This window comes from Aethalodelphis obliquidens, unplaced genomic scaffold (assembly GCF_003676395.1).
Source record: "Aethalodelphis obliquidens isolate GAN/ISIS:26980383/991018 unplaced genomic scaffold, ASM367639v1 scaffold7, whole genome shotgun sequence".
In the NCBI taxonomy this organism is placed as follows: domain Eukaryota; kingdom Metazoa; phylum Chordata; class Mammalia; order Artiodactyla; family Delphinidae; genus Aethalodelphis; species Aethalodelphis obliquidens.
This window is the reverse complement of record NW_020837951.1, coordinates 1,062,621-1,078,783: the sequence shown is the minus strand read 5'-3', so window position 1 is coordinate 1,078,783 and position 16,163 is coordinate 1,062,621. Positions and strand designations below refer to the sequence as shown.

The following is a 16,163-nucleotide window of genomic DNA, read 5'->3' as shown; positions in this document are numbered from 1 at the left end:
CCCGGGATGGGACAGGCGCCGGGATGGGACAGGCCCTGGGATGGGCCAGGTGCTGGGATGGGCCAGGCGCTGGGATGGGACGGGCCCTGGGATGGGCCAGGCGCTGGGATGGGACAGGCCCTGGGATGGGCCAGGCGCTGGGACGGGGCCTCCACAGCGCCCCAGCCCTCTCTCGGCAAACAAAGGCCCTGCTGACCATATGCTGCTGCTCTGATTTGTTTGGGCTGGGGGGGGCCTGGGGGGAACGGGGGGCCTGGCACACCCCACCCAGCCACCTTGGCACCACAGAAATGCCTCTTAGCCTGCCGGGCCCCTCCCTAATCAAGGGTCCCCCCAGCCCCCCACCCCCCCTCCCCCAACTCCATCCCCACAGCCCTGGGACCGATGCCTCCGCTGCCCCAGCTGGGCAGGCTGCCCATGTGTGGCGGTACGTACGGGGCGTCACAGCTCAGTCCCCAGAGGGCGGGAGAGGACTGGGGGTTTGCTGGGAGAGACCAGAGGCCTGAGAGGATCCTGCCCAGCTCCATACCAGAAGGTAGTGGGGGAATGGTCACCTCCTCCCCAGTGCCGAAGCCCCAGGCCCATCCTGCTCCCCAACAGGGGCCGTCAGAGTGGGGCCCTGCCTGCTGTGCGCTGCCTCTCCTGAGCCCGAGGCCCCACACTCCTCCCAGTTCCCTCCCCCACGCCTCCCGCCACCCCCCACCCCATCCCCCGTTGGGCGGGATTCCACCGCTTCCCTCTGCGAGACCTCGGGAAGGCCTGGTGCTCTGCCCCCACCTGCGGGACCACCGCAGCTCACCGCCCAGCATCCCCACCCCCAGGCCCCGCCCCTCCCAGCCTCCCCCAGCCCCAGCGGTGATTAATAAATGAGGTGAAAACTGAGCTCGGTGAGGCCTGGTGGTGCCCCCGCACTCCAGTCCAGCGCCTGGGGCTCAGCCGCAGCCCTGCGAGCCCCCGCCCCGCACCCCCCCCCCCCCCCCCCCCCCCCCCCCCCCCCCCGGTCAGTTCCCCAAGCTCCTGGCGCCACCTGCTGGGCCAAGTGGACGCTTGCGGTGTTCCACCGGCTCGACCACAGAGGCCCAGGTGGGAACTCAGATGGGGAGTGGCTCAGGTGCGGAGGGGGCTCACATGGGGAGAGTCAGAGAAGTCCTGTGAGACCTTGGGTGGCTTGAGGAGGGTTGCGCGGGCACACACACACATTCTCATTCTCTCTCTCTCTCTCTCTTTCTCTCGTTCACAGTGGGCGTTCCTGGGGCCGCACTGCCCCCCTGTGGCAGCAGGATGCCCTGCATGGAGCCCATTCAACCACCCCGTCTCTGAGGCCCTGGCAGGAATGCTGGTCCCTCAGCCCGTGTTGTAGGGGGACCCTGAGGCCTGGGTGAGGGCAGAACCTGGTGAGCCACGGACCCCTTGCTCTGCCCCGCAAGTCTCCAGGGACAGTCTGAGTCTGGTACTTGGAGGCCTGGGTTCCAGACCTAACAGTCACCCACCCCGTCCCTAGTGCAGGAGGAAGGGGCTCCAGCACCGTTCTCCCTAGAGAGCCGGGTCCAAAGTTAGGACACATGTCCCAGCACAGCCCTGCCCTTCCCGGGGACCCAGACTGCCCGGGCAGCCAAGCAGAGCTGCCAGACCCTGCCAAGGACTGCGGAAGAGGAAATTAAACCCCAAAGAAGTAGAAGAAATAATAAAGATAAGAGTAGATATAGATGAAATAGAAAATGTACAAACAATGGAGAAAATCAGTGAAGCCCAAAGTTGGCTATTTGAAAAGATCAATAAAATGGATAAATTTCCAGTTAGTCTGATCAAGAAAAATAAAAGGAAGAGACAAACGGCCAATGTGAGGAGTGAAAGAGAAGGTATCACTTCACACCCTGAAGACATTACAAGAATAATATTTCAGTATTATCAATTGATGACCAAAAATTGGACAATTTAGGGCTTCCCTGGTGGCGCAGTGGTTAAGAATCCGCCTGCCAACGCAGGGGACACAGGTTCGAGCCCTGGTCCAGGAAGATCCCACTTGCCGCAGAATAACTAAGCCCGTGTGCCACAACTACTGAGCCCATGTGCCACAACTACTGAAGCCCGCACGCCTAGAGTCCGTGCTCTGCAACAAGAGAAGCCACCGCGATAAGCCTGCGCACCGCAACAAAAAGTAGCCCCCGCTCGCCACAACGAGAGAAAGCCTGCATGCAGCAATGAAGACCCAACACAGCCAAAAATAAATTAATTAATTTTAAAAAATTGGACAATTTAGATGAAATGGAAAAATTCTTTGAAAGACACAAATGATCAAAATAGGCACAAGAAGAGGTATGTACTCAGAATATTAAAGAAATTCCATTTATAATTTAAATTTTGCCACAAAGAAAGTTCCTGGCCCACACAGTTTCCCTGGCAAATGCAACCAAACATTCAGGGAAGAAATGTCACTTCTACACAGACTCTTCCAGAAAATAAGATTTTATGAGGCCACCGTTATCTTGAGACCAAAATCAGACAAGATATCACAAAAGAAAATTATAGACCAATATCCCTCATAAACAGTGACACAAAAATCTTTTAACAAAATGTTAGTCAATCCAATTGCGCAAAATGTAAGAGGAGACTACACTATGACCACGGGGAGTTTATCCCAGGAAGGCAAGGCTGGTTTAACGTTCTAAAATCGATCAGCATAACGCACCATATTAACAGAGTGAACAAGAAAATCCGCGTGATGACCTCCATAGAAGAAGCAAGGGGACGTCCCTGGTGATGCAGTGGGGAAGACTCCACACTCCCAACGCACGGGGCCCGGGTTCAATCCCTGGCTGGGGAACTAGATCCTGCATGCCTGCCGCAACTGAGACCCGGCACAGCCAAAATCAATATGTTTTGAAAAAATGGATGAGGCAGAAGCATTTGACAAAATTCAACCACATTTGTGACACGGATGCTCAGCAAAGTGGGAATGGAAGGGAACTTAACTTGACGTGAGCATCTATATCCAAAACCTATAGCTGAAGTCGTGCACAATGGGGAAAAACTGAACGCTGCCCCCAATGGCAGGAATGAGGCCAGGATGTCCAGCCTTGCCGCCTCCATCTAACCTTGTCCTGGAGGTCCTGGCCAGAGCAGGGAGGCAAGAAATAGAAGACATACAGATTTAAAAGGGCAACATGATCCTATGGTAGAAAATCCTTTTAAAATTTCAAAAGTAACTTCTAGAACTAATAAGTAAATTTAGCAAAGTTGAGGGAAAAAGGGTAAATTTAGAAAAATCGACTATATTTCTATATGCTAGTACTGAAGCATTGGAGAAAAAAAAATTTTTTTTTGGCCGCACTGCGTGGCTCGCGGGATCTTAGTTCCCCAACTAGGGATTGAATCCAGCCCATGCCAGAGTCCTAACCACTGGACCACCAAGGAATTCCCAGAAAATAAAATTCTTAAAAATTTACTATAGCATTAAAAATATCAAATAATCAAAATAATGAATAAAATATTAAGGAATCAAAATAATGAAAAAAAATACAGAAGACTTTCAAAAAAAAGACTGGAAAACTTTGCCGAGAGTAACTAAGGAAGGCCCAAATAACGGGAGAGACATACTGTATTTGTAGACTAGAAAACTCAATACTTCTAAGGCACTCATTCTCTCCAAAATAATGTAGAAGTTCATTACAAATTCTATCAAAATTCCACGAGGCTTTTTAAAAGGTTTTGACAAGATGATTCTAATTTGAGGGAATTCCCTGGTGGTCCAGTGATTAGGACTCCACGCTTCCACTGCAAGGGGCTCAGGTTCGATCTCTGGTAGAGGAACTAAGATCCTGCATGCTGCGCAGCAAGGCCAAAAAAAAAAGATGATTTTAATTTGAAATTGAATTGCAAAGGATCTAGAATAGCCAAGAGAATTTTGGAAAAGTTGACAAAGTTGAAGGGCCTACACTCTAAAGATTTACTATGAAGCTGTGGTAATTAAGACAGCGTGGTACTGGCAGAAGGATAGACAAATGGGTTAATGGAAAACAGAACAGGGAATCCAGGAATAGACTCCCAAACATATGGTCAATTCATTTTCAACTAAGATGCCAAATCAATTCAATAGGGAAAAAAATCTTTAATAAATGGTGCTGAAACAACTGGATACACAGAGAGAAAAAAATTGAACCTCAACATTTATTTCACTCTCCCCACAAAAATGAAATCTGAATGGATCAGAGGCCTAAACATAAAACCCAGAACTGGGCTTCCCTGGTGGCGCAGTGGTTAAGAATCCGTCTGACAATGAAGGGAACACTCGTTCGAGCCCTGCTCAGGGAAGACCCCCACATGCTGTGGAGCAACTAAGCCGTGCGCCGCAACTACTGAGCCTGCGCTCTAGAGCCCATGAGCCACAACTACTGAAGCCCGCACACCACAACTCCTGAAGCCCGTGTGCCTAGAGCCCGTGCTCCACAACAAGAGAAGCCACCGCAATGAGAATCCCACGCACCGAAATGCAGAGTAGCCCCTGCTCGCAGCAACTAGAGAAAGCCCACGTGCAGCAATGAAGACCCAATACAGCCAAAAAAAAAAAAAAAAAAAAACCCAGAACCTTCTGGAAGAAAACATAAGACAAAACCTTCATGACCTTGGGGTAGGCAAAGATTTCTTTCAGGTCACAAAAGCACCAGCCATACAAGATAAAAACTGCCAAGTTGGCTTTCATCAAAATCAAAATTTTCTTCTCATGAAAAGACACCATTAACATAACTGAATCACTTTGCTGTACACCTGAAACTAACACAACATTGTAAATCAACTATACTTCAATTTTTTTAAATAAATTTATTCATTTATTTTTGGCTGTGTTGGGTCTTCGTTGCTATGCGCGGGCTTTCTCTAGTTGCAGCAAGTGGGGGCTACTCTTTGTTGTGGTGTGTGGGGTTCTCATTGCGGTGGCTTCTCTTGTTGCAGAGCACGGGCTCTAGGTGCGCAGGCTTCAGTAGTTATGGTGCATGGGCTTAGTGGTTCCGAGGCATGTGAGATCTTCCGTGACCAGGGCTCGAACCTGTGTCCCCTACATTGTCAGGCGGATTCTTAACCACTGCACCACCAGGGAAGTCCTACTTCAATTTTTTTTTAAAAAAGACACCATTAAGAAAATGAATAGGCAATCCACAAGCTGGAGAAAAAATTCGCAGTACAATCTCTGATGAGGATTTGTGTTCAGAATATGTAAAGAGCACCAACAAACAAACAATGAAAATACAGACAACTCAATTTTTTAAATAGGCAACATATTTGGACAGACATTTCACAGAAGAAGATGGGCAAATGACCAACAACCCTGGAGAGGCACCCAGCATCTGCAGACATCGGGGAAATGCAAGTTAAAATCACAGTGAGACACCAGCACACGCCCACTGGAATGGCTACAATCCAAAGACTGATGACACCAAGTGTTATTAAGAACATTTAACAACTGAAACTCTTATTTTGCCAGTGGGAATATAAAACGATATAACCGTTCAGAGAACTCTTGGGGAGTTTCTTATTAAATTAAATATGCATCTTCCCTAAACCCCAGCAATTTGACTCTCAGGGATTTACCTGAGAGAAATGAAAACACATCACTGTATCAGTCATCTGTGGCTGCGTAACAAATCCCTAAAAGCTTGGTGGCTTAAGAGAACACCCACTGATTAAATCATGGGTCCATAGGTCAGAAGTCTCTTGTGACGTGGGTCTCATGATGCTGAGATCAAAGGTCAGTCGGACTGGGCTTGTCTGGAGGCTCAGGGACAAATCCAGTTCTTCATGTTGTAAGATCTGGTCCCCACTTCCTGCTGGCTGTCCCTCCACTCCTAAAGGTCACCCTCATGCCCCCTCCATCTTTAAAGCAATAGCACAGTGTTCTTCTCCGACTCCCTCCCCACCTCCACTGGGGAAAACCCTCGCTTTTATTTTATTTTATTTTTATTTTCTAAATATTTATTTATTTGGCTGTGCCGGGTCTTAGTTGTGGCTCGCGGGATCTTAGTTGCGGCATATGGGATCTAGTTCCCTGACCAGGGATCAAACCCGGGCCCCCTGCATTGGGAGCTTGGAGTCTTAACCACTGGACCACCAAGGAAGTCCCCCAAACCCTTTGCTTTGAAAGGATCATGTGATTAGGTCCTTCTCACCGCATGGTCTCCTGTTGCCAGACAACGTAACTCGATCTCAGGAGTAATAGCTGGCCATATTCACAGGTCCCACTTGCTCGAAATGGAAGGGTAGTCATTAGGGGCAGTCTTAGAATCTGTCTACCTCATTCACCAAAAAACCTGTATAGGGACGTTCCAGGTAGCCTCCTTTGTAAGAGCCAAAACGCAGAAGCCAGTCAGATGTCCATCAGCAGGCGAGTGAATCAGCCTCTGTGCTGTAGCCGCGTGCTGGACATGCTCTGCACTGAAAAGGAACTACAGATGCACATAACATGGATGACATCAAAACACTGCAGTGATGAGATTGTTTCCACAGGAGTACAGGGTAGCAGTTCTGAACCCACTGTGCGTGCATCTTGGAATGGCACATTTAAGTAAATGGATGGTGGGAACCAGGGTGTCACTGTTGGAGTGGGTGTTGCAGGTAAGCAGGGGAGGTGCTAGAATGGTCCCTGCGGTGATGGATTCGAGTTGGAGGCATCAGTATGAACCCGTGATCAGCTTCATATAAATACAGATGTTAGGGGCTTCCCTGGTGGCGCAGTGGTTGGGAGTCCGCCTGCCGAGGCAGGGGATGTGGGTTCGTGCCCCGGTCCGGGAGGATCCCACGTGCCGCGGAGCGGCTGGGCCCGTGAGCCATGGCTGCTGAGCCTGCGCATCCGGAGCCTCTGCTCCACAGCGGGAGAGGCCACAACAGTGAGAGGCCCGCGTACCGCAAAAAAAAAAAAAAAATACAGATGTTACATAGAGACATATTTATGGATATGTGTGTATACATAGGTTCCAATGTGCACATATGTTTCCTTGCTCTGACTGTGAGAGGGCTTAGAAGCTATGACACCCCGAGGGCAAGGAGCAGCCCAGCGCCCAGATCTTGGTTTCTAACACTATCCTCCGATGAAAGGATCCAGGGCTCTTTGGAGAAATAGCTGATTCTAGGGCTGGGGCAGGAAGTACAGATGATGAGCCTGGAGCGTCTTGTGGTGCCAGGAAGTAAGGAACTGTTCAATCCCCTTCCCAGAAAGAAACAAACCCACAATGGTGGGGTGTATGTCAAAGGGACACAAAAGCCAACCCCCAAAAGCCCCCAGTGGGCCAAAGCTGGAGAAATTTAAGCAACAAAATAATTTCTTATTGGATTCTAACCCACGGTGTAAACTAAACATCAGGAGTCCATAATGATACAAATAGATGATTGGCTCGGTAAGTGGAGGTAGTAGGCAAATGTCTCACGCAGAAGAACTCCAGATGGTTCATGCAGACACCCCCCGGAGGGGAGCACTGTCCCCTCTCTTCAGCTGTGCATGGGGCTGTCCTTCCAGACGACAGCAGGAAAGGTGTGGGGAGTAGCTTTACCAAGAACACCTGGAAGCCCACCTCAGCCAGGTGGTCAAGGTCCACGTCCTCGGTGATGAGTCATGTGGACAGCAAATGCCCCTGATACGATGTGATGAGAAGGGCACCTCGCCTCTGTGGTCTTCCCCCCAAACCCATCACTCCAGTCCTGAGGAAAACATGAGACCGATCCCAATAGAGGGACATTCTATGAAATCCCTGGCCAGTCCTCCTTAAAACCATCAAGATGATCAAAAACTAGGAAAGTATGAGAAACTGTCACCACCCAGAGGAGCCCCAGGAGACACGGCGACCAACCGTCGTGTGGGTCCTGGGACAGGAAAGGGACTTAGGGAAAAGCTGAGGAAATCTGAATAAGGTTCGGACCTCTAGTTAATGATAAATATCGTATCAATGTTGGGTCGTCAGTTGTGACTACCCTGAAGTAAGTTGTTACTAATGCGGAAATGGGTGTGGGGTGTATGGCTACTTTCCGTGCTCTCTTTGATGTTTTGTGTAAGTCTGAATCTATCCTACAATTAAAAGTTGACTTAACAACCCTTCAAATGTGGGCTGCAGACACATGGCAGGCAGAGAAGGGGGCAGATTGGTAAAATCCAAACTCCATTCCTGGTAACTCAGAGCATATGCCGTGGATAGAAACATCGAAATGAAACACCGCGGATGCCAAGGCCTGGTCTCACTTTCTAAAAATGCCCGGGACAGGATTCCAATCTGTTTTTAAAAACTGTCGTCCATCTGATCCCTGCTGGGGCCCGAGAAGCTGTCGGGTGTGTGGACGTGGTCATCTGGTCCAGGGGGGACCCACCTCCTCCCACGAACCTACCCTGCTGTCCGATCTCTGTCCCAGTTCTTTCTTTCCCTCTACTAATTTATCTAAGTTTATCGGCTTTCTCAAGTATAACTACCTCTTACGTGTATAAAACTCCTTTTTCAAAGTTTGAAATGGAACACCTGAGAGTAGTCCAAACGTCCATGTATGTTAAACAAGCTGTGATAGTAGCATTCAATATGTGATTTTCAATTTTAAAAAATCACGCTAAGCTAAAGAAGCCAGATAAGGACGAGAACGGGCTGCCTGATTCCATTTCCACGGCGTCCAAAGCCCAAGCGCTGTCACAGCTGGTCTGTGGCGACAGGAATCAGAAAGTGATTGTGGGGCAGAGGTGCGGGGAGGGAGGGGATGTGGGAGGGGGCCTGAGGGAACTTTTTAGTGTAATGCCTTCCTTGTCTCTACTTTTTTTTTAATTGTTATTTTTAATTGTAAAATACCCATAAAATAAATCTACTATCTTAACCATTTTTCCCCCCCTTTGGCCATGCCCCACGGCTTGCGGGATCTTAGCTTCCCGACTAGGGTTGGAACCTGTGCCCCCTGCAGTGGAAGCGTGGAGTCTTAACCACTGGACCGCCAGGGAAGTCCCTTAACAATTTTTAAGTGTAAATTTCAGGGGCATTAAGTACATTCACATGGTTGTGCAGCTATCATCCTCCTCCCTCCCCAGAACTTTTCATGCGGCAAGTAGAAAATTCTACAACCGTTAAACACTAACTCCCCTTTCTGCTTTTGGGGGTTGGACTCCTCTAGGTCCCTCACGTAAACGGAATCATACAATATTTGTCCTTTTCTGTCTGGATTATTTCACTCAACATAATGCCCTCAAGGTTCACCCATGTTGTAGCATGTGTCAGGATTCCTCCCTTTTTGAGGCTGAATAGTATTCCATTGTATGGAGAGAGGACATTTTCTTTAACCGTTCATCCATCGGTGGACATCCGGGTCGCTTCTACCTCTTGGCTGCTGTGAAAGATGTTGGAGTAAATGTGGATGTGCAAATATTTCTTCTAAACCCTGCTTTCGGTTCTTTTGGGTATACATCTAGGAGTGAGATTGCTGGATCATATGGTAATTCTATTGTTTAAAAGTTATTTAATATTTATTTATTGGGCCGCGTAGGGTCTTAGTTGTGGCACTCAGGATCTTCTGTTGTGAGGCGGAGGCTCTTCACTGGGGCGCACAGGCTTCTCTAGTTGTAGCGCGCAGACTTCGCTGCCCCGCGGCATGTGGGATCTTAGCTCCCCGACCAGGGATCGAACCCGCGTCCCCTGCATTGGAAGGCAGATTCTTAACCACTGGACCACCAGGGAAGTCCCTATTTTTAATTTTTTGAGAAAACTTCATACTATTTTCCACAGCAGCTGCACCATTTTACTTTCCCACCAACAATGCACAAGGGTTGCAATTTCTCCACATCCTCACCAACACGTATTTTCTGTTTTTCTGATAGTGGTACCTCGTCATGGTTCTGCTTAACTTTTGAATGTACAGAATTCAGCTATAATAACCGTTTCAATGTCTTCCTCTGCTGATTTGTGATACCATCTCTATCAACACTGGGGAGGTTGGGGGGATTGGTTACTCTCATCATAGGTTGCGTTTCCGTGCCTCCTTGCGTGTCTGGTAATTTCTATTTGCATGCCAGTCATTGTGAGTTTCACCTCACCGAGTGCTGGATATTTATTCCTGCAAATCCTCTTGCACTTTGTTCTAGAATGCAGTTACATTACTTGGGAACAGTGGGATCCTTTTGACCCTCGATTTTATGATTTGTTAAGTGGGTCCAGAGCAGGACTCGGTCTAGGACTAATTATTCTCCATCACAGAGGCAAGTCTGTCCAGAGGTCTGGCTGATGAGAGCAGCAGTGCCATGGGGCACTGTAGCCTCTAGTCTTTCCAGATGACTCTTCACATGCGCCTTCCAAGGTAGGCATGGGCCAATCCTCCACGGGAAACTCCACGGACCCTCTCAGCTCACCTGGGTTCTCTGGGCAGCTCCCTCTTCTCTGACACTCTGTGTCACGTTGCTAGCAGCCTGACCTCCCCAGACTCTCACCCAGGGGATCCACGGGGACCATCTCGTCCCACTTCCCCTGTCACAGCCTGGAAACTCCCTCAAGGCAGTGAGCTGGGGGAAGTCTAGGGCTCGCCTCACTTGCCCCCATCTCTCAGGGATCATCGTCCCATTTTGCCTGGTATCCGGTGCGTTCAGAGCCATTGTTTCATGCATTTTGTCTGGTTTTGTGTTGTTTTTTGGTTGTTTATAGTGGGAGGGTAAATTCTCCATCACATCTGGAAGGGGAAGTTGTTCCTACTGGAAATGTCCTAAGTCTGGTTTTGGATGGTGACCACATAGGTGTATCCAATGGACAAAACTCATTGAACTCACTTGATCCGGCAGGTCCCCCTCTGAGCATAACCCTGGAAAACTGAAAGTAGGAACACAGAGATTTGCTCAGAGGTGTTCACAGCTGCGTCATTCACGGTAGCCAAAGGTGGAAACAGCCCAAGTGTCCACGGACCAATGAAGGGTAAACAAGATGTGCTGTACCCATTCAACAGAATATTATTCAGCCTTAAAAAGGAAGGAGATGATGACACAGGCTACGACATGGATGAATCTTGAGGACATATCATACTGAGTAAAATATGCCAGGTACCAAAGGACAAATCCTGTAGGATTCCACTTATATAAGTGTGATGGTTAATTTTATGTGTGCCTTTGACTGGGGCAAGGAGTACCCAGTATTTGGTCAAACATTATTCTGCATGTTTCTGAGATTAACATTTAAATCAGTAGACCGAGTAATGCATATTTCCCTCCTTAATGTGGACGGGCCTCATCCAATCAGCTGATGACCTGAAAAGAACAAAAGGCCCCCACACGCCCAATAAGAGAGAATTCTTCCTGCCTGAGGGCCTTCAAACTGAGACATTGATCTTTTTCTACCTTCAGACTCCACATAAAGCCCTGGTTCCCTCGCCTGCCGCGTCTGTGGACTCCTGCTAACCTTGGGACCTGTCAGCCTCCGTGATCGCGTGAGTCAATTCCTTGTAATAAATCTCTCCAACACACACACACACACCCTACTGGTTCTGTTTGTCTGGAGAACCCTGACTAATACAGTGAGGGCCCTAGAGGAGTCGAATCCGTAGAGACAGAAAGTGGCTGGCGGGGGCCTGGGGCTGGGGGAGGGGAGAAGGAGTGCATGTCTAGTGGGAACAGCCGTTCAGTTTGGGACAAGGCGGGAGCTCTGTGGGTGTCGTTGGTGATCGTGGCACGACAATGGAATATGCTTTACGCCACTGAGCTGTGCACTTAAACATGAGGTTAGGACGGCAAATTTTCTGTCATGTGTATTTCACAACAAACATTGAACTGAACACCTCAGCTCTGTGCAGGGAGGGATGTCACCCAGAGCCACAGCCACACACCGGGGACCCGGAAGTCACTGCCACCACAGCCACAGCGCCGGTTGACCCGACTGAAGCCGGCGGCCGAGATAAGAGAGCCTCCGTGGCCTTCCCCGCCAGCAGTGGCCGTGATACGGCCTGGCCTCCTGAAGCTTGAACAAGATCTGCGAGCTGACCCGCAACACAGTCTTTCAGTGCGGTTATAAACATGGGGTTTGGGTTTCCCTGGTGACGCAGTGGTTAAGAATCCACCTGCCAACGCAGGGGACACGGGTTCGAGCCCTGGTCTGGGAAGATCCCACGTGCCACAGAGCAAATAAGCCCATGCGCCAGAGCTACTGAGCCTGCGCTCTAGAGCCCGTGCTCTGCAACAAGAGAAACCACTGCGATGAGAAGCCCACGCACTGCAACGAAGAGTAGCCCCCGCTCGCTGCAACTAGAGAAAAGCCCGCGTGCAGCAACAAAGACCCAATGCAACAAAAAATATATAAATAAATAAATAAATTAAAAAAAACAAACAAGACATGGGGTTTGCTCGAGTCCACCTTTTTCTCACATGCCTGCCTCCTGGAGCCCTCTGTGCCCTGAAGCCCTCTGTGCCCCGTCCGCTCTCCACCGGCCACTCCTTAATCCTGTGGCTCAGCTGTGATCCTGGTACCTCATCATCACAGGAACGCCCCTGTGGGTCCCAGAGATTCCAGAGCCAGTCTGCCCCTACAACGGTGTGCACATCTCCTCTCCAGCGGCAGAGCCAGGAGCCCAGGAGACCAGCTCCCTCACCAAGCGTTCAGCCCGCAGGGCACCGGGCACCTCGGGGGAGCCCAGAAGAACACAAGCATGCAGGTGCCCGTCCAGCTTCCTGCCCCTCCTGGTCCACCTGTGCCCCGAGGCCAGGCCAGGCACAGAGCCAGCGGGGTTCACCGCCCTGAGCGCCGCCACAGAGCGAGCGGACTGAAGGATGCGAGGAGCTCCGAGGGGCCAGCGCCGAGGGGCCCGGGGCGCGAGCCGGCGGCCCTGGGACCGGCCCCGCCCCCCACCGCCCACGCTGCGCTCCGGCCCCGCTGGCCCCTTGCAGGCGGTGGGACCCTAGAGGGTCAGAGACACCTAGAGAGGGTTGGCGTCTGGCACCGGCTCGGGGGTGAAGCCTCTGGGTCGAAGCCTGGGGGCCGGAAGGTTCTCGCGCACGGAAGGAACGGCTTCATCACAGCTTGGTCTACTGACCCCTGTGCACCTGAAGCCCCTTCGGGAGGAAACTATACGCGGGCCGCCCTGGACATCTACCCACGTGGTCAGGGGAGTGTGCCCGCCCAAACGGTCCACTCAGGGCCCCGCCGCCCAAAGCCCCGCCCAGGGTTTCCCCGGCCACTGGGGCCGGGCCACGCGGTGAACACTGCCGCCCGGTGGCCAGTGGGTGAACTGAACGGGGCTGGTGCCCTGCTCGACTCCAAGCCAGGCTGCTGCCCGGAGGGAGGGGCGGTGGAACTGGTGGGGCTGAGGACCCTCGGCCGGCCTCGGGGCTCCTCCGTCCTGAGAGGCTTCCCCAGGCCTCCCTGCCCCACCCCTTCCCCCGGGCCTGGAGGGGACAGGGATGGGCGACAGATGTGCCGCTGACCTCTCGCCAAGTAGGCCTTGGTTCCCCCCCCAGTGCTAGGCCCTGTGTCTGGGTTATGGGACACAGAGATGACCCCTGCCCCCAGGGAGCCCCCCAACTTGGAGGTGGGAGCCAGGTGTCACGGAGAGCAAGGCATCGGGGACCAGGACTCAGAGGTGACAGGCAGCAGGGGGCTGGCTGCAGGGCCCCAGTGCACCCTGGTGCTCCTGAAGCAGCCCAGGTGGGCGGGTCAGTGAGGAAAGAGGCCACCAGGGACTTCCTCCGTCCTCTCTGGTCAGCAGAGGCAGGGCCTCCGGCCAGGCTGGGCCAGGGCCGAGTGTGGACGTGCTCTGGACACAACTGCTGGCCCTCCTGTGTCCCCGAGCACGTCCCGTCCTACAGCTCAGCAGGGCTGCCTCCAGGGCTGGGTCAGGCTCTGTTCACGCTCCCAGCCTGGCCCCTGTGACGGGGACAACTGAGGCACGGCCAAGCCCAGCGTGACGATGGAGCCGGCAGCAGGGTCCCGGCTGGGGCCTCGCCCTCTCGTCCTGTGCCCCAGCCAGGACCCACGGGAAGGACTGTCACAGCCAGAGGCTGTACCGACACTGCCCACGGGGCACGGCCGTCACCCGCTCTCAGGCAAGGACGCGGAGGCCACATCCCACAGCGGACTCAGGACCTGAACCCCGGGCTGGGAGACTGGGCTCCCCATGTTTCCCCGAGATGCAGACAGGAATGTTTGACCAGCCCCTCCCCACTCGCCTACCCAACCACCCAGAGGAGAGCCCTTGGGTTATAGGGCCAAAGCATCTGGGGGCCTCTTCCACGGCCTTTCCTGCTCTCTGCAGAAAGGGGGGCCCTGCGGAGGGCCCTGGGTGCCTTCCTGCACCCGGTGTCATCAAGGTAGACTGTGTGACCACAGATGCCCTGGGGGTGGGGGGGCGGTTAGCACCAGGACGCCGTTGCCCCCTTCTGTGTCCTGCAATTTGTCAGGGTCTCCCCCAGCCCCAGTGCCCTGTTCCACCCAAGAAAGGGTGGAACACTGACCTCACACCAGCATCCCCGGGGACGCTCTCAAAGTCTCCACTGCCCGGGCCCTGACCCCAGGGTCGGGACGGGCCCACACAGTGGACTTGTAAGGGTTCCCCAGGTACCAGGACTGAGAACCATTCCCTTCCCTGTACCTCGTTCTGTTCATTTGGGAAATGGGAATAATCAAGCAATGGCAGTGGATGTGGAGGCCATAAGCACCTAAGGGCCCTTTCAGATCAGGCCTCAGCCCGGGCAGCCGGGGGCATCCAGGAGAGACGCCTCTGCCCATTTTACAGAGGGGAAGGCTGAGGCAAGAGAGACCTGTCCAAAGTCTGTAGGGCAGAGCCGGGGACCTGGGGCCACTGTGGCCCAGGCTGGTGCGCCAGGGGGAGGGGCAGAGCCGTCATCACCCCCAACCCTGGGCTTAGTGCTGGGGTAAACGGTCACCCCAACGTTGGGTTTAATATGCTGGGGGGACAGTACTGACAACCCCCAGAGGGCTGGCTGCGTTCCCCAGTGTCCCCACCTGCTCCTGTGTCCTCCCAGGGCTGGGAGGGAACAAATGTTGGAGCCCTGGTGGGAAAGCTGCCCGGCCAGGTCGCCCGGCACGGGGCCCACCCTGAGGCCAATCCGCTCATGTGGCCAGGGGTGGAGGTGCCCCTGGTCGCCCCTCCTCATAGCGGGGCAGCCCTCAGGCGGACCTCATGCCACAACCGATGGGCAGAAGGTGAGCACGAAGGGCCGCTGACCTGGCTGGTCTGGGTCCGCCACTCCCACCAGCCCAGTCCTGCGACTCCCCGCCTGCAGCCCCGCCCCGCCCACCAGAGGGCGGGGCCTGGGGCGGGGACGGCAGGGGCCGGGTGGAGGGAAGGGACAGGACCCCCACGGCCACGACCGACCGTTCCCTTGTAGGAAACCCACGGAGCCCCCCGCACCCACTGCCTGCGGCCACCTCCTCGTGTCTGTCCATCGAGCCGCACTTTCTGTACACGGAATAACACGAGTGGCTCCTAAGTGTACAGTGTGGTTGTGACACGTGTGCTCCCCCGGTCGTCCCCACCCCTTCCAGGGTACTCCCAGCGGGCCCTGCAGAGCTCCGGGGCGCCTGCCCCCCCCTTCCCTGGTCGCTGCTGCTCTGGGCCTCAGATTCCTCATCTGACAGATGGGGAGAATTTTAGCTTCCACTTTCCAGCAGCAGAGTGAATAATGCTAATGCCTTACTCAAATTACAGCCCCAAACCCAGGCCAGGTGCCCCCCCCCCACCGCTGCCCTCCCCCCGGCTCCCCTGCCCTGCACAGTGCCTGGCCTGCGGTGTGGCCCGGCAATGGGCAGGAAGGCAGGCGGAGAGGAGTGTTTCCGCCGAGGCCCCGGGCCCAGCGAGTGCAGACCCTGATAAGGGCGCACATGGCCAGCCGCACGTCCGCCTTTTGTCCCCAGCTCCGGTCATTCTTTCCTGCCAGGACAGAAGGACTGAGCTCCTGGCGGTGGCCTTCCTCCCGTCCGCCTCCTCTCTGCCCTGGGCTCTGAGGTCCAGGGTCTGGGGGAGTCTGAGGCCCCAGGTGGCAGGGGCCCCAGGACCAGGCAGGAATCTGGACCGAGCTGACCAGGCTTCCTTCCTGCTGGGTCCTCTCCAGGGCCAGCAGTCTGCTGGCTCAGTTCGGGGCAGTGGGGAAGCGGGGAGCGTTTGGTCAGGGAGGCTCCAGGGGCTCAGGCCCGGCTCAGGCTCCCTCGGGAGCAGACACTGCCCCCTTC

The 16,163-nt window shown here is 53.5% G+C and overlaps 1 long non-coding RNA gene across 1 annotated transcript in view; it reads left to right on the top strand.

The window, feature by feature from the left end:
* The window catches only part of LOC113619483 (uncharacterized), a 12,481-nt gene extending 10,760 nt beyond the window's left edge, over positions 1–1,721 (top strand). The window contains exon 3 of the long non-coding RNA XR_003432390.1: positions 1,241–1,721. This is a non-coding gene — a long non-coding RNA (uncharacterized LOC113619483). The remainder of the gene's footprint in view (positions 1–1,240) is intronic.
* Positions 1,722–16,163: the final 14,442 nt, after the last annotated feature.